This window comes from Pseudophryne corroboree, chromosome 3 (assembly GCF_028390025.1).
Source record: "Pseudophryne corroboree isolate aPseCor3 chromosome 3, aPseCor3.hap2, whole genome shotgun sequence".
Classification (NCBI taxonomy): domain Eukaryota; kingdom Metazoa; phylum Chordata; class Amphibia; order Anura; family Myobatrachidae; genus Pseudophryne; species Pseudophryne corroboree.
In genome coordinates, this window is record NC_086446.1 from 191,567,387 (window position 1) to 191,593,966 (window position 26,580).

At 44.8% G+C, this 26,580-nt stretch overlaps 1 protein-coding gene and 2 pseudogenes across 3 annotated transcripts in view; 2 read left to right on the forward strand and 1 right to left on the reverse strand.

Moving 5' to 3' along the window:
* The window catches only part of LOC135055093 (heparan-alpha-glucosaminide N-acetyltransferase-like), a 1,318,407-nt gene that overhangs the window by 591,297 nt on the left and 700,530 nt on the right, over nucleotides 1-26,580 (forward strand). The gene's annotated exons all lie outside the window — the stretch shown is intronic.
* LOC134896343 (5S ribosomal RNA) lies at nucleotides 6,572-6,690 on the reverse strand (annotated as a pseudogene).
* LOC134896961 (5S ribosomal RNA) lies at nucleotides 7,440-7,558 on the forward strand (annotated as a pseudogene).

A 26,580-nucleotide genomic window follows, 5' to 3' on the forward strand; every position in this document is an offset into this window, starting at 1 on the left:
CCAGGCTCGTCCATACTCCCTGGAAGTTTCTTCCTTGTGTGACTGCTCCCCAGCCTCTCAGGCTGGCGTCCGTGGTCACCAGGATCCAATCCTGTATGCCGAATCTGCGGCCCTCCAATAGATGAGGACTCTGCAACCACCACAGAAGAGACACCCTTGTCCTTGGAGACAGGGTTATCCGTAGGTGCATCTGAAGATGCGACCCTGACCATTTGTCCAACAGATCCCTTTGGAAAATTCTTGCGTGGAATCTGCCGAATTTTTCCCAGGACTCTTGTGCATTGATGTACAGACACCTTTCCTGGTTTGAGGAGGTTCCTGACAAGCTCGGATAACTCCTTGGCTTTTTCCTCCGGGAGAAAAACCTTTTTCTGAACCGTGTCCAGAATCATCCCTAGGAACAGCAGACGAGTTGTCGGCATTAACTGGGATTTTGGAATATTCAGAATCCACCCGTGCTGTTTTAGCACTTCTTGAGACAGTGCTAATCCCATCTCTAGCTGTTCTCTGGACCTTGCCCTTATTAGGAGATCGTCCAAGTATGGGATAATTAATATGCCTTTTCTTCGAAGAAGAATCATCATCTCGGCCATTACCTTTGTAAAGACCCGAGGTGCCGTGGACAATCCGAACGGCAGCGTCTGAAACTGATAGTGACAGTTTTGTACAACGAACCTGAGGTACCCCTGGTGTGAGGGGTAAATTGGAACGTGGGGATACGCATCCTTGATGTCCAAGGATACCATAAAGTCCCCCTCTTCCAGGTTCGCTATCACTGCTCTGAGTGACTCCATCTTGAACCTGAACTTCTTTATGTACAGGTTCAAGGACTTCAGATTTAGAATAGGCCTTACCGAGCCATCCGGCTTCGGTACCACAAAAAGAGTGGAATAATACCCCTTCCCTTGTTGTAGAAGAGGTACCTTGACTATCACCTGCTGAGAGTACAGCTTGTGAATGGCTTCCAAAACCGTCTCCCTTTCGGAGGGGGACGTTGGTAAAGCAGACTTCAGGAAACGGCGAGGTGGATCTGTCTCTAATTCCAACCTGTACCCCTGAGATATTATCTGCAGGATCCAGGGATCTACTTGCGAGTGAGCCCACTGCGCGCTGTAATTTTTGAGACGACCCCCCACCGTCCCCGAGTCCGCTTGAGAAGCCCCAGCGTCATGCTGAGGCTTTTGTAGAAGCCGGGGAGGGCTTCTGTTCCTGGGAAGGAGCTGCCTGTTGCTGTCTCTTCCCTCGACCTCTGCCTCGTGGCAGATATGAATAGCCCTTTGCTCTCTTATTTTTAAAGGAACGAAAGGGCTGCGGTTGAAAGGTCGGTGCCTTTTTCTGTTGGGGAGTGACTTGAGGTAGAAAGGTGGATTTCCCGGCTGTAGCCGTGGCCACCAAATCTGATAGACCGACTCCAAATAACTCCTCCCCTTTATACTGCAAAACTTCCATATGCCGTTTTGAATCCGCATCGCCTGTCCACTGTCGCGTCCATAAAGCTCTTCTGGCCGAAATGGACATAGCACTTACCCGTGATGCCAGTGTGCAGATATCCCTCTGTGCATCACGCATATAAAGAAATGCATCCTTTATTTGTTCTAACGACAGTAAAATATTGTCCCTGTCCAGGGTATCAATATTTTCAATCAGGGACTCTGACCAAACTACCCCAGCACTGCACATCCAGGCAGTCGCTATAGCTGGTCGTAGTATAACACCTGCATGTGTGTATATACTTTTTTGGATATTTTCCATCCTCCTATCTGATGGATCTTTAAGTGCGGCCGTCTCAGGAGAGGGTAACGCCACTTGTTTAGATAAGCGTGTTAGCGCCTTGTCCACCCTAGGAGGTGTTTCCCAGCGCTCCCTAACCTCTGGCGGGAAAGGGTATAATGCCAATAATTTCTTTGAAATTATCAGCTTTTTATCAGGGGCAACCCACGCTTCATTACACACGTCATTTAATTCTTCTGATTCAGGAAAAACTATAGGTAGTTTTTTCACACCCCACATAATACCCTGTTTAGTGGTACCTGTAGTATCAGCTAAATGTAACGCCTCCTTCATTGCCAAAATCATATAACGTGTGGCCCTACTGGAAAATACGGTTGATTCGTCACCGTCACCACTGGAGTCATCGCCTGTGTCTGGGTCTGTGTCGACCGACTGAGGCAAAGGGCGTTTCACAGCCCCTGACGGTGTTTGAGTCGCCTGGACAGGCACTAATTGATTGTCCGGCCGTCTCATGTCGTCAAACGACTGCTTTAGCGTGTTGACACTATCCCGTAGTTCCATAAATAAAGGCATCCATTCTGGTGTCGACTCCCTAGGGGGTGACATCCTCATATTTGGCAATTGCTCCGCCTCCACGCCAATATCGTCCTCATACATGTCGACACACACGTACCGACACACAGCAGACACACAGGGAATGCTCCTAACGAAGACAGGACCCACTAGCCCTTTGGGGAGACAGAGGGAGAGTTTGCCAGCACACACCAAAAGCGCTATATATATATATCAGGGATAGCCTTATAATAAGTGCTCCCTTATAGCTGCTTTGTTATATCAAAATATCGCCATAAATTTGCCCCCCCTCTCTGTTTTACCCTGTTTCTGTAGTGCAGTGCAGGGGAGAGACTTGGGAGCCGTCCTGACCAGCGGAGCTGTGAGAGGAAATGGCGCCGTGTGCTGAGGAGATAGGCCCCGCCCCTTTTCTGGCGGGCTCGTCTCCCGCTATTTAGAGAAATCAGGCAGGGGTTAAATATCTCCATATAGCCTCTGGGGGCTATATGTGAGGTATTTTTAGCCTTTATATAGGTTACATTTGCCTCCCAGGGCGCCCCCCCCCAGCGCCCTGCACCCTCAGTGACCGCGTGTGAAGTGTGCTGAGAGGAAAATGGCGCACAGCTGCAGTGCTGTGCGCTACCTTTAGAAGACTGCAGGAGTCTTCAGCCGCCGATTCTGGACCTCTTCTGACTTCAGCATCTGCAAGGGGGCCGGCGGCGCGGCTCCGGTGACCATCCAGGCTGTACCTGTGATCGTCCCTCTGGAGCTTGATGTCCAGTAGCCAAGAAGCCAATCCATCCTGCACGCAGGTGAGTTGACTCCTTCTCCCCTCAGTCCCTCGCTGCAGTGATCCTGTTGCCAGCAGGAATCACTGTAAAATAAAAAACCTAGCTAAACTTTTTCTAAGCAGCTCTTTAGGAGAGCCACCTAGATTGCACCCTTCTCGGCCGGGCACAAAAATCTAACTGGAGTCTGGAGGAGGGTCATAGGGGGAGGAGCCAGTGCACACCACCTGATCTGGAAAAGCTTTACTTTTTGTGCCCTGTCTCCTGCGGAGCCGCTATTCCCATGGTCCTTTCAGGAACCCCAGCATCCACTAGGACGATAGAGAAAATATAGATTTCCAGGACGGCTGGAGTCAGAAAAACTGACTTGCTGTTATCCTGTATGCACCCAAAAAACTGGGTGCTCTTGCTTCTAAGCAGACGATTGCTAGTTGAATGTGTAGTACAATTCAGCTTGCACATTCTGTGGCAGGACTGCCACAGCCAAAATATATAAATGCCCATTCCACAAGGAAGGGGGCTCATCTTGGGCGACTGCCCGAGGGGTCTCGGCTTTACAACTTTGCCGAGCTGCTACTTGGTCAGGGGCACACCCTGGCTGAGGAGGACCTGGAGTTCTCTCACTCGGTGCTGCAGAGTCATCCGCACTCTCCCGCCCGTTTGGGAGCTTTGGTATAATCCCCATGGTCCTGACGGAGTCCCCAGCATCCACTTAGGACGTCAGAGAAAATAAGATTTTACTTACCGATAAATCTATTTCTCGTAGTCCGTAGTGGATGCTGGGCGCCCATCCCAAGTGCGGATTGTCTGCAATACTTGTACATAGTTATTGTTACAAAAAAATCGGGTTGTTATTGTTGTGAGCCGTCTGTTCAGAGGCTCCTACGTTTGTCATACTGTTAACTGGGTTTAGATCACAAGTTATACGGTGTGATTGGTGTGGCTGGTATGAGTCTTACCCGGGATTCAATATCCTTCCTTATTGTGTACGCTCGTCCGGGCACAGTATCCTAACTGAGGCTTGGAGGAGGGTCATAGGGGGAGGAGCCAGTACACACCACCTGATCCTAAAGCTTTAGTTTTGTGCCCTGTCTCCTGCGGAGCCGCTAATCCCCATGGTCCTGACGGAGTCCCCAGCATCCACTACGGACTACGAGAAATAGATTTATCGGTAAGTAAAATCTTATTTTTTGTATTCTGAGACAGCATAAGTTCGTTTTCGGCAATTGTAACAACTTTCTTCTTTAAGGGCTTTGTGCAATATGAAGATAGATAGCGATAATCAGTCATGGATTCCATGGAGAGATCCGCCCACACAGAGAAGAAAAAGGAGGTTGCCGAATGGAGGTAGTCCAGGAGAGACTCTGGAAGTCGAGAGAGACTGCTGCTGTGTGGAGATGGTCCAGAAGAGACTGTTGAAGTCAAGTGAGCAGGGACGTGCGGTGAGCTAAATGGCTCAGGAGGCACTGGCTAGCACCAGAGCCAGATTTACACGCAATATATGAGCCAAAGGGTACATCTGGGCATTATACACAGGTGCAATAGTATAAACTTCTGGAAATTTGGTCAGTTTTAATCGGAGATGAGCGTGAAAGTAAGGCCCTCACCTGCCATAGACTTTTTACTCCAGCGTTTCGGCTATAAAAATGATTAGAATAATGCAAATAACATATTTCAAACATATTCTTTGTATTTTTCATATACTTTATACATCCAAAACTCTGGCACAAACGTTATTATGACAGGAAAGGCTCTGCCTCACCTGCCTCACCCCACCGCACGTCACTGCAAGCGAGGATGCCCTGTGTTCAGAGCCTGGGTGGGGCTGCAAAAGCCAGAGGCCAAGCTAGGCTAAAGGGCCCCATACACTACAACGATATGTCTGAGGCTGAAGTCGGTGGCGATTTCCCTTGAACTGCCCGGCAGCTTCCCGGGCGGCAGGATCGCATACGATGTATCGTATGCGATCCCAGCCATGCCTGCGGGGTCGGACATGATTGTTAGTGCAGCACATTCAATCTAGGGGATCCGATCCAATGCTCACGGGAATGCGCGTCGGATCGGAAACACCTCCAAAATGCCCGATTTCACCCGATAAATCAGCCCGAATGCCTGAAATCGGGCATTATTGTTCTAGTGTATGGGGCCCTTATGAAGCCATATCTGTAAGATACAGGACTCACAAGACTGTGAGACTTCGCATGCAGACGAGCTGCCCATTGTTTATTTATTGAACCCGAAAAGCTGTTTGTGGCCCCCGATTCATGCACCTAAACACTCTACCGAGCTAAGTACCCCAGATTGACTCTGTCTCTCTAATAAACCAAACTCCTTTGTGTTTCTTTTCGCTGACCTTTTTTGTTGTTGCTGTAAGTTAATTGCTGCTATGCAGAGTGTACTTACAGTCCGTCCTGAATTATCACCATCATCAGCTCCCTTTCTGGCTGTAATTTATGTCTCTCCATGAATGTGCAGCTGACATGCCACTAGTATTTAATAACTGTATTGCCTGTTTATTACTGGGAGACTAAAAGGTGACAGTAGGAATCATTTATTCCTCTCCATGCTTTAATGCAAAACATGCATGAGGTAATAATCACTGTCATATAGCTGTTTAGAGAGCTATGATGATTAAACTTAATTTTAATATTGTACCACTGCTTTTTAAATGCTTTTATAATTTATTGGTGCCTACTTTTGTGGTTATTGTCTCTAAACTTAAAACAACAGGTACTGTATTGCTTACGTTTTCTCTTTATCTAAGGAAAGAAGGGCGACCCAGCACTGGTCATAACAAAGTCAAAATTTAATCTGGTGGAACCAAAAATTTGGACAATAATGATTTTTTACATATTAAATCATCAAATCTCCGTCCAGTTTGGTGGTGCGCCCAGAGCCAGGTAGAACATATATCAATGGTGAGAGAGAGAAAGAAGGCTCTTGTGTGGGCGCACTCTTGGTTAATTGAAATGAATTTCAATAGATTTCAATTGACCATGAACAATAATGTTAAAACATTTACTTTTAATGGATATTAATTAAAAATTCATATGATTACCCATTGGAGAACATAGGATCCAAAATAGATATAGTGGAAAAATGATATATATATATATATATATATATATATATATATATATATATAAATGTAGAGATGTTCTGGTCCTGTCTCATGAGAATGTGATAAGAAAGGCTGTAGACACTTCACAGTCCTACACCCATTTCAGCCCGACCACTACAGAAAATCTGTGTTAATGAGACCACGGTGTGGTCAATTGTATATTTTGTCTGTATTGAACAGGTCAAAAATTATATTTAATGAGACATTACCCAGTTCATGCCGGTCACCAAAAGAATGCACGAGTGTGTTATAACTGTGGAAGACTCAAACGGTCTTGAATAATTATTATGCAGTCACAGGATAAAGTTATTGCAAAATAGAAGCAAGTGGTGATACTGCTGTTGGTGTCATATAGCGCACATCATATAAAATGATTCCTGTTCTACAACACTGGGTATTCCCTGTGAGTCTCCTCCTCAGGTACTGACCCAGCCCAACACTGTTTGGCTTCCAAGATCGGACGAGATCGGGCACTGGCAGTGTGGTATGATAGTAGAAAGGTGGGTGGGTTGAACAACAATGAGAGTGCACCTATATAGGAGAGTGTGACAGTTTGTCGCAAAAGATGTGGATCTGCTTTCTACGTCTATTAGAAGAGATAACTCAGGGTGACCTAATGGTGGAAATTTCTGATTATTTCCACAGTATACCTGTGTTTGTAAGAGAGGCTGATACTAGCCTAAAAAGTCGGTTGAAATGACAGCCTGACTGTTGTATTTATACACACAGTATAAATGACACAGGAGAAAGGACACATATATATCAACTTAGATAAGCTTAGACACTATTGTCAATAGGCAGACAGTAAAGTTAACAGGTATAGGTCACCCCTAGGATTGGTATTAAATAAGAAATTGAGAGTTCCCTCACAGGCACAATTGGTGTACATGACCTGTGTATGTCCAGGGACGAGGATGTTCTCCGAGTGCTGGGGCTGGTGCCGGTGGACCCGCTGTATGAGGAAAACGCGTTTCACCCCGCAGGGCTTGTTCACTTAGGCTAGTATCAGCCTCTCTTTCAAACACAGGTATACTGTGGAAATAATCAGAAATTTCCACCATTAGGTCACCCTGAGTTATCTTGTCTAATCGACATTTGAGTTCTATACCAGCATACAGTCTGTTTTTCGTTACTGGGGTCACAATTATTTATTTGTCACAAGTGTTTATAACCTCCTCATCTTTTGCGACAAACTGTCACACTCTCCTATATAGGTGCACTCTCATTGGTGTCCAACCCACCCACCTTTCTACTATCATACCACACTGCCAGTGCCCGATCTCGTCCGATCTTGGAAGCCAAACAGTGTTGGGCTGGGTCAGTACCTGAGAAGGAGCCTCACAGGGAATACCCAGTGTTGTAGAACAGGAATCATTTTATATGATGTGTGCTATATGACACCAACAGCAGTATCACCACTTGCTTCTATTTTGCAATAACTTTATCCTGTGACTGCATACTAATTATTCAAGACCGTTTGAGTCTTCCACAGTTATAACACACTCGTGCATTCTTTTGGTGACCGGCATGAACTGGGTAATGTCTCATTAAATAAAATTTTTGACCTGTTCAATACAGACATAATATACAATTGACCACACCGTGGTCTCATTAACACAGATTTTCTGTAGTGGTCGGGCTGAAATGGGTGTAGGACTGTGAAGTGTCTACAGCCTTTCTTATCACATTCTCATGAGACAGGACCAGAACATCTCTACATTTTTTAATATATATATATATATATATATATATATTTCATTTTTTCACTATATCTATTTTGGATCCTATGTTCTCCAATGGGTAATCATATGAATTTTTAATTAATATCCATTAAAAGTTATGTTTTAACATTATTGTTCATGGTCAATTGAAATCTATTGAAATTTATTTCAATTAACCAAGAGTGCACCCACACAAGAGCCTTCTTTCTCTCTCTCACCATTGATATATGTTTTCTCTTTATCACCTAATGTTTTTATATCTGGTGTATGGTTTATTTTGTGATCAATAATTTAGGACTTGTGTAGACAAGTGCTTTTATGCAAAATGGCTCGCATTGCATTCTCAAGGGAGTGAGAGCGATGAAATACCACAGACTTGGGATCTATTGATCCCTATACTATGCCATGTATGTTTATATATTATAAAGGTGGCCGGGTGCTGCAAAGGAAAAAAAGCCTCTAGGATCCAGCCAGGTTAGTGTTTTACCATAGTCGCCAACTGTGTGGGACTTCCTACTGGAAGATCATGGAAAGGGAGCAACCAAGGGCAGCAGCGTGGAGGCGTGAATTGTCATTATGGCCTTACCTTCTTTGCTGTTGAAGTAGACAAAATATGAGTGTGTCTTTTACACTCTACATCTGGGATCCTCCCAGACCTTCTGCAAGAGTAAGTATAGATAACAATGATAAGCAATGTAGAGCAACAGGCATAACATCACTGTGCTATACAAATTTAATGCTGAAGTGGGCAGCGCAAAGGGCCCCACTCACCCCAGGAGCAGCTCATCCTATTTGTATTAATTATGATCAACACAAGCAGTAATGGGTGCATATGCTCCTGTCGCCTGCAGCCTTTCCCTGTCACCCACTGCCTTTCCCTGTCAACCTTTGCCTCTAGCTGTCATCCACTGCCAAATTTCATATTTTGAACCAGGAGTGGGGTCGGAGGAGGGAGCAGAAAAGCATATTTTTGCACCTGGGCCCACCAGTAACAAGTTCCACCACTGGGTATACAGTATGTAATATGTGGGCTAGCTTTAAATCTGCAATTTTTAAGAGGCAAAACCATGTGCGTAGATTAGCCTTTCGATCTCCCTCGCAGCATGAGAGCTCTCTGTGTGTCAGGTGAGCTGCAGAGTATAAGACAGGTCAGACTCACTCAGAGACTGCGTGGCTGCCCGATCTGCATTGATGTTACCAGTGCTTATGATGTACGTCGTTGTACGGAGTTTGAGAAGGCACCAGTGGGTGGCCCTTGCTCGGGTTTGCCATTCAGGCATTAGCAGATTTTAGCAGTTGCGTCCACACTTTCATGATCTGAAAAATGTCTCTCTGTGTGACCTAATTTGGCAACGCTTGATTAGCATCAATTCCCAAGTCCAGTCCAAAGGCCTCACTGTTGTCTTATTCCTGCCCAGTATACAGTATGTATATTGTATATACAGTATGTATACAGTATATACACTGCATATTCACATTTTAAATGGGCCAATACCTAACCCAACCCAACCCACCCACTGACTAAACATCTCTTACTGCCCATTTGCACAATATGAAGTATATTCAACTCTTCATCTTCTATCTAGATGATATTATGTGGCATGTTTTTCCTGCCTGCTAAGGAATCAGTCTGGGAAGTGACAGACACTGGTTCCTGGGCATCAGCTGGGAGACATTGTCTGTCATTAGAGATCCCCTTCTTTTTTTTTCAAAATATTTTATTGGACATCCACAAAAAAGCATACATTACAGTATACAACAGCTTAATGTGACAACAGCGACTCAGCATGTCATAATGCAAAAATAAACATAATTGGTAGAGATGAGCGGGTTTGGTTCCTCTGAATCCGAACCCGCCCGAACTTCAGGTTTTTTACACGGGTCCGAGCAGGCTCGGATCTTCCCGCCTTGCTCGGCTAACCCGAGCGCGCCCGAACGTCATCATCACGCTGTCGGATTCTCGCGAGGCTCGGATTCTATCGCGAGACTCGGATTCTATATAAGGAGCCGCGCGTCGCCGCCATTTTCACACGTGCATTGAGAGTCATAGGGAGAGGACGTGGCTGGCGTCCTCTCCGTTTAGAGAAGAGAGAGACACAGTATTTTCGGGGAGCATTATTAGGAGGAGTACTACTGTATACTACTATACTACTTGCTGAAGTGATATTTATAGATTAGATAGTGTGACTGTAAGTGTATTATCTGACTTGTGGGGGAGACACTGACAGTGGGGAGCAGTTAGAGTCTGAGAGCAGGACTCAGGAGTACATATAACGTACAGTGCACACTTTTGCTGCCAGAGTCAGTGCCACACTGCCATTGTTGTGACCACACTGACCACCAGTATAATAATATATTTTGTGATTGTCTGCTTAGGCCTCGGAGTACTAGTTGCAAGTTGCAACGTGACCTGTCCTGAAGTGACCACCAGTTTAATAATCAATCACCACCAGTTTAATATATATATATATATATATATAATTGTATATAATATATATATATATATAATATTGTATACCACCTACCCGTGGTTTTTTTTTTTTTCATTCTTCTTTATACATACTACTATAGTAGCTTACTGTAGCAGTCTGCGGTGCTGTGCTGACCTGACAGTGTCCAGCAGGTCCGTCATCAGTCATTACATAATAAATATATATAGTACCTGTCCGGCTGCAGTACTAGTGATATTATATTGATTTCATCTCATTATCAATAATTTATCATCCAGTCTAGACTCTATATTAGCAGCAGACACAGTACGTTAGTCCACGGCTGTAGCTACCTCTGTGTCGGCACTCGGCAGTCCATCCATAATTGTATACCACCTACCCGTGGTTTTTTTTTTTCTTTCTTCTTTGTACATACTACTATAGAGTATAGTAGCTTACTGTAGCAGTCTGCGGTGCTGCTGAGCTGACAGTGTCCAGCAGGTCCGTCATCAGTCATCATTACCTAATAAATATATTATCTACCTGTCCGGCTGCAGTACTAGTGATATTATATATACATACATATATATATTGATTTCATCTCATTATCAATCATCCAGTCTATATTAGCAGCAGACACAGTACGTTAGTCCACGGCTGTAGCTACCTCTGTGTCGGCACTCAGCAGTCCATCCATAATTGTATACCACCTACCCGTGGTTTTTTTTCTTTCTTTCTTCTTTGTACATACTACTATAGTATAGTAGCTTACTGTAGCAGTCTGCGGTGCTGCTGAGCTGACAGTGTCCAGCAGGTCCGTCATCAGTCATCATTACCTAATAAATATATTATCTACCTGTCCGGCTGCAGTACTAGTGATATTATATATACATACATATATATATTGATTTCATCTCATTATCAATCATCCAGTCTATATTAGCAGCAGACACAGTACGTTAGTCCACGGCTGTAGCTACCTCTGTGTCGGCACTCGGCAGTCCATCCATAATTGTATACCACCTACCCGTGGTTTTTTTTTTTTTCTTTCTTCTTTGTACATACTACTATAGTATAGTAGCTTACTGTAGCAGTCTGCGGTGCTGCTGAGCTGACAGTGTCCAGCAGGTCCGTCATCAGTCATCATTACCTAATAAATATATTATCTACCTGTCCGGCTGCTGTACTAGTGATATTATATATACATACATATATATATTGATTTCATCTCATTATCAATCATCCAGTCTATATTAGCAGCAGACACAGTACGTTAGTCCACGGCTGTAGCTACCTCTGTGTCGGCACTCCATCCATAATTGTATACCACCTACCCGTGGTTTTTTTTTTCTTTCTTCTTTGTACATACTACTATAGTATAGTAGCTTACTGTAGCAGTCTGCGGTGCTGCTGAGCTGACAGTGTCCAGCAGGTCCGTCATCAGTCATCATTACCTAATAAATATATTATCTACCTGTCCGGCTGCAGTACTAGTGATATTATATATACATACATATATATATTGATTTCATCTCATTATCAATCATCCAGTCTATATTAGCAGCAGACACAGTACGTTAGTCCACGGCTGTAGCTACCTCTGTGTCGGCACTCGGCAGTCCATCCATAATTGTATACCACCTACCCGTGTTTTTTTTTTTTCTTTCTTCTTTGTACATACTACTATAGTATAGTAGCTTACTGTAGCAGTCTGCGGTGCTGCTGAGCTGACAGTGTCCAGCAGGTCCGTCATCAGTCATCATTACCTAATAAATATATTATCTACCTGTCCGGCTGCAGTACTAGTGATATTATATATACATACATATATATATTGATTTCATCTCATTATCAATCATCCAGTCTATATTAGCAGCAGACACAGTACGTTAGTCCACGGCTGTAGCTACCTCTGTGTCGGCACTCGGCAGTCCATCCATAATTGTATACCACCTACCCGTGGTTTTTTTTTTTTTTTTTTCTTCTTTGTACATACTACTATAGTATAGTAGCTTACTGTAGCAGTCTGCGGTGCTGCTGAGCTGACAGTGTCCAGCAGGTCCGTCATCAGTCATCATTACCTAAGAAATATATTATCTACCTGTCCGGCTGCAGTACTAGTGATATTATATATACATACATATATATATTGATTTCATCTCATTATCAATCATCCAGTCTATATTAGCAGCAGACACAGTACGTTAGTCCACGGCTGTAGCTACCTCTGTGTCGGCACTCGGCAGTCCATCCATAAGTATACTAGTATCCATCCATCTCCATTGTTTACCTGAGGTGCCTTTTAGTTGTGCCTATTAAAATATGGAGAACAAAAATGTTGAGGTTCCAAAATTAGGGAAAGATCAAGATCCACTTCCACCTCATGCTGAAGCTGCTTCCACTAGTCATGGCCGAGACGATGAAATGCCAGCAACGTCGTCTGCCAAGGCCGATGCCCAATGTCATAGTACAGAGCATGTCAAATCCAAAACACCAAATATCAGTAAAAAAAGGACTCCAAAACCTAAAATAAAATTGTCGGAGGAGAAGCGTAAACTTGCCAATATGCCATTTACCACACGGAGTGGCAAGGAACGGCTGAGGCCCTGGCCTATGTTCATGGCTAGTGGTTCAGCTTCACATGAGGATGGAAGCACTCAGCCTCTCTCTAGAAAACTGAAAAGACTCAAGCTGGCAAAAGCACCGCAAAGAACTGTGCGTTCTTCGAAATCCCAAATCCACAAGGAGAGTCCAATTGTGTCGGTTGCAATGCCTGACCTTCCCAACACTGGACGTGAAGAGCATGCGCCTTCCACCATTTGCACGCCCCCTGCAAGTGCTGGAAGGAGCACCCGCAGTCCAGTTCCTGATAGTCAGATTGAAGATGTCAGTGTTGAAGTACACCAGGATGAGGAGGATATGGGTGTTGCTGGCGCTGGGGAGGAAATTGACCAGGAGGATTCTGATGGTGAGGTGGTTTGTTAAAGTCAGGCACCCGGGGAGACACCTGTTGTCCGTGGGAGGAATAGGGCCATTGACATGCCTGGTCAAAATACAAAAAAAATCAGCTCTTCGGTGTGGAAATATTTCACCAGAAATGCGGACAACATTTGTCAAGCCGTGTGTTGCCTTTGTCAAGCTGTAATAAGTAGGGGTAAGGACGTTAACCACCTCGGAACATCCTCCCTTATACGTCACCTGCAGCGCATTCATAATAAGTCAGTGACAAGTTCAAAAACTTTGGGTGACAGCGGAAGCAGTCCACTGACCAGTAAATCCCTTCCTCTTGTAACCAAGCTCACGCAAACCACCCCACCAACTCCCTCAGTGTCAATTTCCTCCTTACCCAGGAATGCCAATAGTCCTGCAGGCCATGTCACTGGCAATTCTGACGAGTCCTCTCCTGCCTGGGATTCCTCCGATGCATCCTTGAGTGTAATGCCTACTGCTGCTGGCGCTGCTGTTGTTGCTGCTGGGAGTCGATCGTCATCCCAGAGGGGAAGTCGGAAGACCACTTGTACTACTTCCAGTAAGCAATTGACTGTCCAACAGTCCTTTGCGAGGAAGATGAAATATCACAGCAGTCATCCTGCTGCAAAGCGGATAACTGAGGCCTTGACAACTATGTTGGTGTTAGACGTGCGTCCGGTATCCGCCGTTAGTTCACAGGGAACTAGACAATTTATTGAGGCAGTGTGCCCCCGTTACCAAATACCATCTAGGTTCCACTTCTCTAGGCAGGCGATACCGAGAATGTACACGGACGTCAGAAAAAGACTCACCAGTGTCCTAAAAAATGCAGTTGTACCCAATGTCCACTTAACCACGGACATGTGGACAAGTGGAGCAGGGCAGGGTCAGGACTATATGACTGTGACAGCCCACTGGGTAGATGTATGGACTCCCGCCGCAAGAACAGCAGCGGCGGCACCAGTAGCAGCATCTCGCAAACGCCAACTCTTTCCTAGGCAGGCTACGCTTTGTATCACCGCTTTCCAGAATACGCACACAGCTGAAAACCTCTTACGGCAACTGAGGAAGATCATCGCGGAATGGCTTACCCCAATTGGACTCTCCTGTGGATTTGTGGCATCGGACAACGCCAGCAATATTGTGTGTGCATTAAATATGGGCAAATTCCAGCACGTCCCATGTTTTGCACATACCTTGAATTTGGTGGTGCAGAATTTTTTAAAAAACGACAGGGGCGTGCAAGAGATGCTGTCGGTGGCCAGAAGAATTGCAGGACACTTTCGGCGTACAGGCACCACGTACAGAAGACTGGAGCACCACCAAAAACTACTGAACCTGCCCTGCCATCATCTGAAGCAAGAAGTGGTAACGAGGTGGAATTCAACCCTCTATATGCTTCAGAGGTTGGAGGAGCAGCAAAAGGCCATTCAAGCCTATACAATTGAGCACGATATAGGAGGTGGAATGCACCTGTCTCAAGCGCAGTGGAGAATGATTTCAACGTTGTGCAAGGTTCTGATGCCCTTTGAACTTGCCACACGTGAAGTCAGTTCAGACACTGCCAGCCTGAGTCAGGTCATTCCCCTCATCAGGCTTTTGCAGAAGAAGCTGGAGACATTGAAGGAGGAGCTAACACGGAGCGATTCCGCTAGGCATGTGGGACTTGTGGATGGAGCCCTTAATTCGCTTAACAAGGATTCACGGGTGGTCAATCTGTTGAAATGAGAGCACTACATTTTGGCCACCGTGCTCGATCCTAGATTTAAAGCCTACCTTGGATCTCTCTTTCCGGCAGACACAAGTCTGCTGGGGTTGAAAGACCTGCTGGTGACAAAATTGTCAAGTCAAGCGGAACGCGACCTGTCAACATCTCCTCCTTCACATTCTCCCGCAACTGGGGGTGCGAGGAAAAGGCTCAGAATTCCGAGCCCACCCGCTGGCGGTGATGCAGGGCAGTCTGGAGCGACTGCTGATGCTGACATCTGGTCCGGACTGAAGGACCTGACAACGATTACGGACATGTCGTCTACTGTCACTGCATATGATTCTCTCACCATTGAAAGAATGGTGGAGGATTATATGAGTGACCGCATCCAAGTAGGCACGTCACACAGTCCGTACTTATACTGGCAGGAAAAAGAGGCAATTTGGAGGCCCTTGCACAAACTGGCTTTATTCTACCTAAGTTGCCCTCCCACAAGTGTGTACTCCGAAAGAGTGTTTAGTGCCGCCGCTCACCTTGTCAGCAATCGGCGTACGAGGTTACATCCAGAAAATGTGGAGAAGATGATGTTCATTAAAATGAATTATAATCAATTCCTCCGTGGAGACATTGACCAGCAGCAATTGCCTCCACAAAGTACACAGGGAGCTGAGATGGTGGATTCCAGTGGGGACGAATTGATAATCTGTGAGGAGGGGGATGTACACGGTGATATATCGGAGGATGATGATGAGGTGGACATCTTGCCTCTGTAGAGCCAGTTTGTGCAAGGAGAGATTAATTGCTTCTTTTTTGGTGGGGGTCCAAACCAACCCGTCATTTCAGTCACAGTCGTGTGGCAGACCCTGTCACTGAAATGATGGGTTGGTTAAAGTGTGCATGTCCTGTTTATACAACATAAGGGTGGGTGGGAGGGCCCAAGGACAATTCCATCTTGCACCTCTTTTTTCTTTAATTTTTCTTTGCGTCATGTGCTGTTTGGGGAGGGTTTTTTGGAAGGGACATCCTGCGTGACACTGCAGTGCCACTCCTAGATGGGCCCGGTGTTTGTGTCGGCCACTAGGGTCGCTTATCTTACTCACACAGCTACCTCATTGCGCCTCTTTTTTTCTTTGCATCATGTGCTGTTTGGGGAGGGTTTTTTGGAAGGGACATCCTGCGTGACACTGCAGTGACACTCCTAGATGGGCCCGGTGTTTGTGTCGGCCACTAGGGTCGCTTAGCTTAGTCATCCAGCGACCTAGGTGCAAATTTTAGGACTAAAAATAATATTGTGAGGTGTGAGGTATTCAGAATAGACTGAAAATGAGTGTAAATTATGGTTTTTGAGGTTAATAATACTTTGGGATCAAAATGACCCCCAAATTCTATGATTTAAGCTGTTTTTTAGTGTTTTTTGAAAAAAACACCCGAATCCAAAACACACCCGAATCCGACAAAAAAAATTCGGTGAGGTTTTGCCAAAACGCGGTCGAACCCAAAACACGGCCGCGGAACCGAACCCAAAACCAAAACACAAAACCCGAAAAATTTCCGGCGCTCATCTCTAATAATTGGTCAGGCAAAGGAAGAAAGAGTTACAAACCATTTTAGTTTCACAGTTCCTAGAAAGGGGGGTGTCCTAGGGTAAGCAGTTCAAGATTGTACCAAGTAGTATGTTTTATAGCCTGTCGAAGGGGGATCTTAATAACATCATCAAGCATCTGTACGTAAGGAAGCCAAATATCAAAGAATTTTTCAGTTTTACGTTCTTTATCAATTGACATTTCAAGCCACTCCATATGGAATAAGTATGATAATCTTGGTAATAACAAAGCCAGGGACAATGAATCAGTAGCTATCCATTGTGACAGGATAGTCTTTTTGCCTGCAGCCGCTATTTTAGAGATCCCCTTCTTAACAGAATTCTATGTTTTTGCAGCTGGTACTCTACTGTCCGATGAAATTCCAGCAATGTCATCACCAGGGGTTTCTTTGTTGGAGATCGACAGGTCCACTTTCTGGGTGAAAAATTCTACTACTGAAACCCCACCCTGTTGTGTTCCCCTCATGTCCACTGTGGCAGTAACTCCTAAGGGACCTATATCGTCTGGCCTGTATCAGTAGGTTGAGGAGGTCTATTTTTGCTACTGTATGCGCTCTGTTTTATGCCCAATATGATTCTAATATAATAGAGGTATACTGTATATACCACCAAAAGAAATCCCCATCTGTTCCAGGAAAACGCGTAAAACCTGATGTAAACTTTAATACAAGTCTGCTGTAAATGAGAGCACAGGAAGAATACATAAATTATTACAGATATTGGGGGTCATTCTGACCTGTTCGCACGCTGCTGTTTATCGCAGCGGTGCGAACGGGTCGGTTCTGCGCATGTGCGGCAGCCGCAATGCGCAGGGAAGTCCTTGGCCAGCGACACCGCTGCTGGAGAAAGCGGTCGCAGTGGTGACCGCAAGAAGATTGACAGGAGGAAGGCGGAACCAGGCGGCAACTCACCGTTTTCGGGGAGTGGTGAATCCAACGCAGGCGTGTTCAGGCATTTGGAGGGCGGATGTCTGACGTCAATTCCAGGACCTGCAACCCTGGATTGATCGCACAGGGTATGTAACTCTTACCCTGGTCTTGTTGTACACAAAACTTTTTTTGCATAGCTGGGCTGCACAAGCGTTCACAGCCCTGCTATGCAGAAATACACTCCCCCATAGGCGGCATCTAGTTGATCGCACGGGCAGCAAAAAGTTGCTACGTGCGATCTACTCTGAATGACCCGCATTGTTGCTGCAATGTGAGCAGACCAAAAATTACCTTAATAATCGGATTAGCGAAGAGGTTTAAGGTAGTGATGGGAGAAGCTCTTCCACTGCAGGGATTAGTAACCCTTGCCATCATAAGAACCAAGGAGTTCCACAATAGGAAATCTTAACATATTTATATTCTGGAATGTGGCGCCATGCTGATTTGTGACTTAAACTCGTCTGATATTCTCTGACCTTTTCACACCTTGTAACAAGTGCCTTTGTGAAGTAGCAGCTATGGAAAAGCCTGAAGTATTCTAAAGACTGCCATAGGGGAGAGCAGCAGGGAGGCCGGGGATAGAGAGTGACCTGTACCTTGTCATCTTCAATTGCCTGCCATGTTCTGCTCACAGGCTGTAGTCGCAGCATTTCCAGAGTTACACTTTGATGTATGTTACTGGCACAGATGAATCCGGCTTTAACCTGATAGTTACTGGGTATATGTGAAATACAGCTACATATTCATTATTAAGATATCAATGGAACGCAGTAAAGGAACTCTCAATTACTGTATGGTACTGCACATGGAATGCTATAGAAGGGCCACTGTATGTTTTGTCCGCTTAATTCCATATTTTCCACACAAAAAAGACCCACCATACATTATCCTTAGCAAAAACTAAATTGCCTAAACAAACGTTTTACAAAATACAAGTTTCTGGGAGGCAAATTACACTACTCAATACATATAAAAAAATCTTTGCAACTAGCGTGTGAATACTGTATGAGATACTTACTAATAACAAAAGCGATAATAGCTATATCTGAAAAAAGTAATATAATGAAATTTCAATTAATATCTATATAATTGAAATATTCTCATGGTATTCATTTATAAAATACTAATAAAACTACAGAAATGCTTAAAAAGGGCAGAAACTAAACTTCAGAAACTCTTAACAATTCAAATTAGCTGTAATGTAATTGTTAATAAAAGATAAAATGTAAAGTCACTTTGCTTTAGGGAAATGAGATGTTGGCTCTTTCCATTTGTACAGTATCTCATTGGTCTCTCTCAGTGTCGGACTGGGGCATGATGGGCCCACCAGGGGAATGCAGTGATAGGGGCCCATACTTAGGGGTGTAGCCAGCCTCCACAGAGGCTTGAAATACACAATAGTTTAGTGCAGTGTAATGCAACATATATACCATGTATAATACAAGTGCACAGTCTTGAACCTGATCCCTAGAGGAAAGATTGGGCCCTCAGGCAGTGGGTCCTACCGGTGGTTTCCCTGGCACCCCTGTGGGCCAGTCCGACCCTGGTCTCTCTAGTGTCGCACAGCATTGCAGGGTAACAGCTTCCTTGGTAACGATGCTCCATTATCAGAATGTGTTGGAGAAAACGTTCCCCTTACACTTACACTACCCTGGTTGTTAGGGAAAAGTCTAGATGGGAATGACAAAAGTGAATTTTAAGAGACATTTTACAACCCATATTGTTGTAGTTGTCCAGTATTTCATTCACAATGGACACAGTTGGCCTCTTTTCTGTTCACAAAGAATCTACTCACAGCAGTCCTGAAGGAGGACCAAGCAGCAGACTCAATTTCTGGCACTTTAGAGTTAAATATTTCTGCAGCAGGGTACACTGTGTTCCACAGGTAAAACATCGGGGTGTAGAGTGGATCTTGATCCAGAGAGGCATCAACAGGCTAAAGCTTTAGGCTGTCCTAGGATGCATTGTGGGGCCTCCTCTATAACCCCACCTCCAGGCACTGTGAGCTCAGTTTCGAGTTGGTGCCTGTAGAAGCATGTCACTAACAGGAGGGCTGCGCTGGGCAGCCCTGAAGAAAAGCTTTTCAAAGAAGACTTCAAGGGGTGCATCACTAATATGTCAGGGTGAAATTCAGCGCTGCGTCTCCGTCACCTCCCAAGCAGCGTTGCATACTCCTGCAGCCTGTTCTCGGATACTTGCGGCGGAGACGCTACGGCTCTAGGCACACGGTTGCAGATGCTCTCCTGGTTCACGTGGCTGCTACGGAGAGGAGGTAAGAGGGTCCCCCCGGCGGTATCAGCCATTAAATGACGTTCTGATTGCATGTCTAGGGAGACGGACTGCGACGCTGGCGTGGACACTGTCACCGAGCAGGGACCCCACTATATCTGCCAGGGCATAGGAGTACAGGCAAACGTGGCTGGCCTGCGAATAAGCAAACCTTGGTCAGATGGATTAGAATGGTGATTGCACAAGCTTATGCGCAGGCTGGACTCCCAGCTCCTACCGGTCTGTTGGACCTTCATGGGTGGCCCGCCGTGGCGTGTCCGCATACAATTGTGCAAGGCAGCTACGTGGTCCTCTGTGAACACGTTTATCAGGTTCTATGCCTTTGATACTTCTACCTCCCAGGATGCTTCCTTTGGACGCCGGGTTCTTATACCCGCTAGGGCGCGTCCCCTCCCTTGTGGATCTGCTTTAGGACGTCACCTGATGTTTTCCCTGTGGAACACCGTGTACCCCGCTGCCGAAAAGGAGAGTTATGGTAGACTTACCATTGTTAATTCTCTTTCTGTGAGGTACACTGGGTTCCACAGGGCGCCCACCCTGACGCCCCTAGCTTCCATAGGTTTGTATGGCATTAGCCGCTGGTCCCTTCTTCTGTCATGAGAATGTGGTTCTACGCAACTAACAACTGCTTTCTCTCTTACCTGCTCCTACATTGGACTGGTTAACGAAACTGAGCTCACAGTGCCTGGAGGCGGGGTTATAGAGGAGGCCCCACAATGCATCCTGGGACAGCCTAATGCTTTAGCCTGTTGGTGCCTCTCTGGATCAAGATCCACTCTACACCCGATGTTTTCCCTGTGGAACCCAGTGTACCTCGCAGAAAGAGAGTTAACAATGGTAAGTCTACCATAACTCTCCATTTTCATCCGTAAGCAGTTTCCTTATTTGTGGGCCAAGAAATATACCTTTCTTTAGTTTTTCTTCGCTTAACTTCGGAAACCTTTCCTTCAGATAACTGAAAGCCTGGCCTTCCTTATCCAGAGCTTTCATGATATTCTTCATTAGGCCTAAATTAATGTGAAGTGGAGGAACAATTATTTTATGCAGCCCAACCAATGGAGTGTACTTGATGTTTTTCTCTCCAGCAATATTGTTTTCTCTCTGTGGCCACTTCTTTGTGATTTTGTGATTTTTAGCATCTCTGCTGTCCCATAAACACGTAAATTAAATTTTTCAAGACAATTCAAAAACCCTAAGGTGATATCAAATGATAGTATATTTGGATTCTACGCACAAAATTACACGGGAATTGATGTCATGTCAGATGCAAAATGGCTTTTAAGTAGTGTTATTATTTATTAGTGTGCCACAAAAGGCTCTGTAACACAAATACACATTGCATCTCAGCAAGTCGTTGTGTTATCAAATGCATGTTGAATTACTTACTTTCTCCTGAACCTGTCATCTGGGTAGCCTGAGTATCTCCTCAGGAGCCTCTGCTGGGTTTTGTCATAATTTTTTCAAAATGTTTTTATTGACAGGTAAGATCAAAAATAGTCACAGAGTACAAAGATACAATGGTAAACAGGATGTGTGAATTCTGGCGCACTGAAGTATCAGCCCAATCTTACTCCTCTAATGATCTGCCCAAAATCCAGATCCAACACACAAATACTAATAAATTACAGTGAGGATAGATCAAAGGCGCTACTATCAACTGGATAAAACTATAAATGGAAGAATTTATCAAAAATGGAATAAAACATAAGTATACATCACATGTATTCTTAGGAGTCCCGTGTCGATCACTAATTTTTTTTCTTAGGTTGTTCCGTAGACTTCCAAATAATGCATATGAAATAGAAGCAGAAAATACAAAAAAATAGGTGGTATTGTTTTTATACTAGATGGTAAATGTCCCGTGATTGTTCAAGAAAGGGAGCCCTATCGTGTGAACAATTCTTGATAGGAGATGAGGATAGTTCCTCGCCACCACTTCACAATGCAGAGCAACGTACCGAAACTCACTTAAATAAAATGATAACCAAGTATGTAAAGGTATCTTTCATACTTCTTATAACCAGCAATAGTAATGAAGATATTCCGTTCAATTGAACGTACCCCACTCACTTCTCAATAGGTTGATTCCACATATAGCGCTAGTTGCGGGAATATGTGCGGGGTGTTGTCAGGGTAAATGTAAGGGTGATGGGAGCGTGGTCAGACAAAAGAATATTAGCTATAGTCGAGTCTTCAACTCTATGAATCAATGAAGCTGATATCAACCAATAGTCCAGAATAACTTATGGGGGTAAGAGAAAAAGGTGTATTCTCTAGAATCAGGATGGAGGAACCTCCAAGGATCCATTATTTGTAATGATTTCAACAAGAGTGACAATTTGGATGGAGGAGCGGATATACTCAACCCTGTCTGTCTGGGCCCACCCGATACATCTAGGGAAGGATCAAAAACTACTTTCAAGTCACCCCCCATAATTAAAGAGCCTTCCACCCAGCCTTGTAAATTAACAAAAAGATCTTAAAAAAAAAAATAATACATTTGGCCCAATGGGGGCGTAAATGCATGCTAAGGTGAATTTTTCCTGGTCAATATCTACCTTCAAATACAAAAACCTCCCTTCAGGATCTATCCATTCATCCTGAATCACATAATGTAATTATTTACTAAATAGGATTAGCACACCTCGAGTTTTTGTAGTATAAAAGGCACACCTATAATCACTAATCCAAGTATCTCTTACTTTGTTAGGGTCTGTAAGTCACCAGTGTGTCTCTTGTAATAAAGCAACGTCTGAACGAAACTTTTTAAGATGACTCAAAATTTTCTTCCTCTTAATTGGAGTGTTCAAGCCCTCCACGTTCCAAGACACTAGGAGCAATAGGCTCCGACATTATCCAATCCCCAGTCTAATGGAAACCATAAGAAAACGTCCAACCACCTGTCCCAGCGAGCAGGGGAGGGATTAAAAACAAGCATCAAGAAAAGGTACATGCGATAATCAAGAAAAACTAGTTGCACTGCAATATGTGTAAGTGCTACAATAACATATAACAATAGCCATCTGTCAAACAGTTTTGACATTTTTTTAACCCAGTATGACAGCTTGGAGAACCGTCTGTAAACGCTGGTTTACTTACAGGACTAAAAGCAACACTTTAAAAAGACATTTAATACACTTTAAATGGAGCCGCTGCGGCCGCTATACTCAATCCTTAACCCACGTACTTATTACACCATTAGCGTACAGGGCCCTGTACCGTGTACGTACTTTGCGTAAACACGCCGTGCTGGCTGTACAAAGTACACTCAGTGAGTACACACCCAAAGAATAATGGCTAAAGTCAATGGTACAACCTTGTTTAGTTTCGCCTGCGCTTCCCAGTCTGGTCCTCAGTCATCAGGGTAGATGACCTTAAGAGTCTGTGTGTGACCAGGCATGCAGCTGGCTCTTTTATACAATCTTCCAAAACCTAACACAATGGATACTCTAATCTCTTTGTCCATTGGACACAGGGATGATCATTTACAGTACAGGAGAGGTCATAGGTTGGTTTGAATAGGTGGGCGATGTCTGTTCCAGATGCACTTGTAGGTGGTCTCCTCTGGGTTCCCGCCGCATAACAAATGTACAGTAAATACAGTTTATATTTATATTCTGCTCCTGCGCATAACTATGCACAGGAGCGTGTGATCTTCTGCAAACCAACACCGGAATATTGCCCTTAAAATACCCTACAGCTGGATACCAAACACCACCTTATAACCTTGTTCTGTCCCCTCCTATCCTGTAAAGGTGAATCCCTTTGTTCTGATACCATTTAAACTGTTGTAACTTGCTGGTGTGGTGCAGGGAGACTGTGTACATTGTGCACTATTTGGATTAAATATGTAATGTGTTTTGATGGCTTTTTCATGCGTTCACAAACTCTACCGTAAAAACACATACCACGCGTTAATGACAGGATCGCGGGAGCGACCATATGCAAATATGCGCACGCACAGCAGAACAAGTACACGCACGGAGGCCATCTGTGTGTAGTTTGTACGTGATGTGTGTATTGCAATATTTATCGACTTAGACAGTCGTAATACAGTACAATTACTATGAAGATTAGAAAAAGAGGAGAGAGTGAGGGCAAACAGGGAAAAAGAGTAAACATTCCCTCTCCACCCCGGTAACCACAGTGTAATAGGGGAAACCCCTTGCATCATTAACAACAGTGAAATCAGAAAAAAAAGACAAAATACAGCATGATGTCACACATTAGAAAAAGAAAGAGGAGCTATATCCCGCAATACTTATCGGCCCATGTACAGTCAATCGGCATCTTCCATACGGTAATCAGATGAGGACGAAGATAAACACTTAAAGTTCCAAGCAGTATCGGGGGTATCAAAATAATGCGGCTTGTCACCATGAAAAATCTGCAACTTTGCAGGGTAAAGGAGTGCAAATCTGATGATGTTCAATAAAAGTTCCTTGCAGACCGGAGAGAACTCCTGCCTCCATGAAGAAACTTGGAATGAAAAGTCCTGAAAAAGCAGCAGTTTGGAGTCCTCATAGCAAAAGTTGGTGGATTTATGGTAAGCCTCCATGATTTTCACTTTATCCAGGTAATTCAGAAACTTGAAGATCACTGGTCTAGGACGGTGTTGTGAAGGCTGTTTATCAGGGCCGATGCAATGAGCCCTTTCCACCATGTAGGATGTGGGTGAAGAAGGGAGACCCAGAGCTTCAGGGAGCCAGCGAGAGACCAGATCCAGGAGGTCTTTGGGTTGGACCGATTCCGGAAGGCCAATAAGATGCAGATTATTTTGCAGGTTGCATTTTTCCAAATCTTCAGTTTTATCATTCAGAGCTGCAAGATTGGCGTCGTGTGTTTGCAGTTGCGATTTGACAAGATTGGTCATTTTCCAAAGTGGAGATGCGGTCCTCCGCTTCCACAAGCCGTTTGGTGTGTTGCGTTATTTGAGCTGCAGCCGAGTTAATGGCCTCCATTAGAGGAGCCAACTTTGCGTCCAAAAGGGGTGAAATAATGTCCGAAATTTCTTTGGCCCTCTGAACAGAGGAAGGACTAAATTTATCAGATACGGTCAGTGTATCCACGGAGTCTTCCTGTCTGGGTGAGGCCGGGGAAAGGGAATGATCCGAACAGGTGTCCTTATCTTTGGGTGCCGATTTGTTTTTATTCTGGTAACCTTTAGTCACCTGTTTTGGCCACGTACCGTTCCATGGTCAGATGTTGTAATTTACATAAAACTCAATATAGAGGAGGAGAGAAGTGTCTCAAAAATGATATAATGAAGGAGCGCATCACTGTTGTCACAATATATGCAGCTGAAGTGTATCTGTTACGGACTGAGTACAATGTTACAGATTGAGTACCTGGGACTCTGCTGAATATGTGACAACTAGGGAGTTCAGTACTCATGAGTGAAGCTGCGGCCAGTATGAATGACCGCAGCAACTCATGTTCTACCCCTGACTCCATTACCCCTCTTAGTGGTCAGATGGTGCCTGCGGTGCTAAAGTTCTTGTGCCCATGGCAGCCGCGTTTGAACGCCGATGTCCCCTGGTCTTGTAAAGTGACAGGGCACCACCCGAGACCGCGAGTGAGTAAAGGGGAACCTAGTGATAGTGAGACCAACAATGATTTTAGATGTTATAAGCAAATAAACAGTGAGAGCAACAATGCTCAGGGATGTTAAAGATATAAATATAAATAAAGAACTGTTAGCGTGGATACTCCACGAAAACCTGAACACCGGCTGGCAAGATCTGGTCAAGAATCGATAAGTTAAAGTCTCCAGGTCACAGCACAACAGAAAGGAAATAACGATGCGGCCTCTGACGCAGATTGCGGCAGAGCTGCAGACTCACGATACCACAAGGGAACGACACGGGAGTTCCAAGGGCTGACTGACAGACCTGGAAACTGAACAGGACTCTTGACTGGACACGATCCGAACAGGAACCAGGACCAGGGCAACAGGAGTTCAGATTGGAACCAAGAATTGCTGACAGGGACCAGGAACAGGTTTGCAGGAGGCTAACCAGGAACATACAGGTACAATAATCTACTTCAATCACCAGCTCTGGATGCAGGACAAGCTGAGTAATAAAGGAAGTACTCCCCAATCAGGATAGCTGGAAGCCAGTCACACCGTAATGGCCTAATTACTGGCAGGTGACACTACACGTACAAGAGAGAGACTACAGTACACAGACTCACCACATAATGACCTAATTACCTGACAGGTGAGGCTGAACACATAGGAAACAGGCTGCAATTTCACAGACTCACCACAGATGGCCAACAACAGTACTCTAAACAAGTACATGAGAAATCCTGGCATGCAAACAGAAATATAACGTAAAATACATGAGCAAAATGCAAACAGGAATGAGCTACTGCCGTGGCTGATAACAGTATCACACTGTGTCTCGCAGGGAGAGAGGTGATGTTGCCACTGCTGCAGGGCAGGCAGCGATCAGACTGGGTACAGGGTGGTACGTCTGTCCACTATTATACAGAGAGCATGCGGGGAGTAGGAAGGGAGGGGGGGGGAGCCTTCAGCCCCCTGATATAGACTCAGTTGGAGGCAGGGAAAGGTCAGGAAAGGTACAGCGTGGTGAGCCGTATACAGTAGGGAGAGAATGGACCCCTAAAGTAGCTGCTGGTGGAAGCAGGCAGCAGTATGTGTAGTAGCTGTGGAGTCAGCTAATCCTCTTTCTGCAGAAGCTTCAGGCTGGGAGCAAAGATGGCCACCGCCACC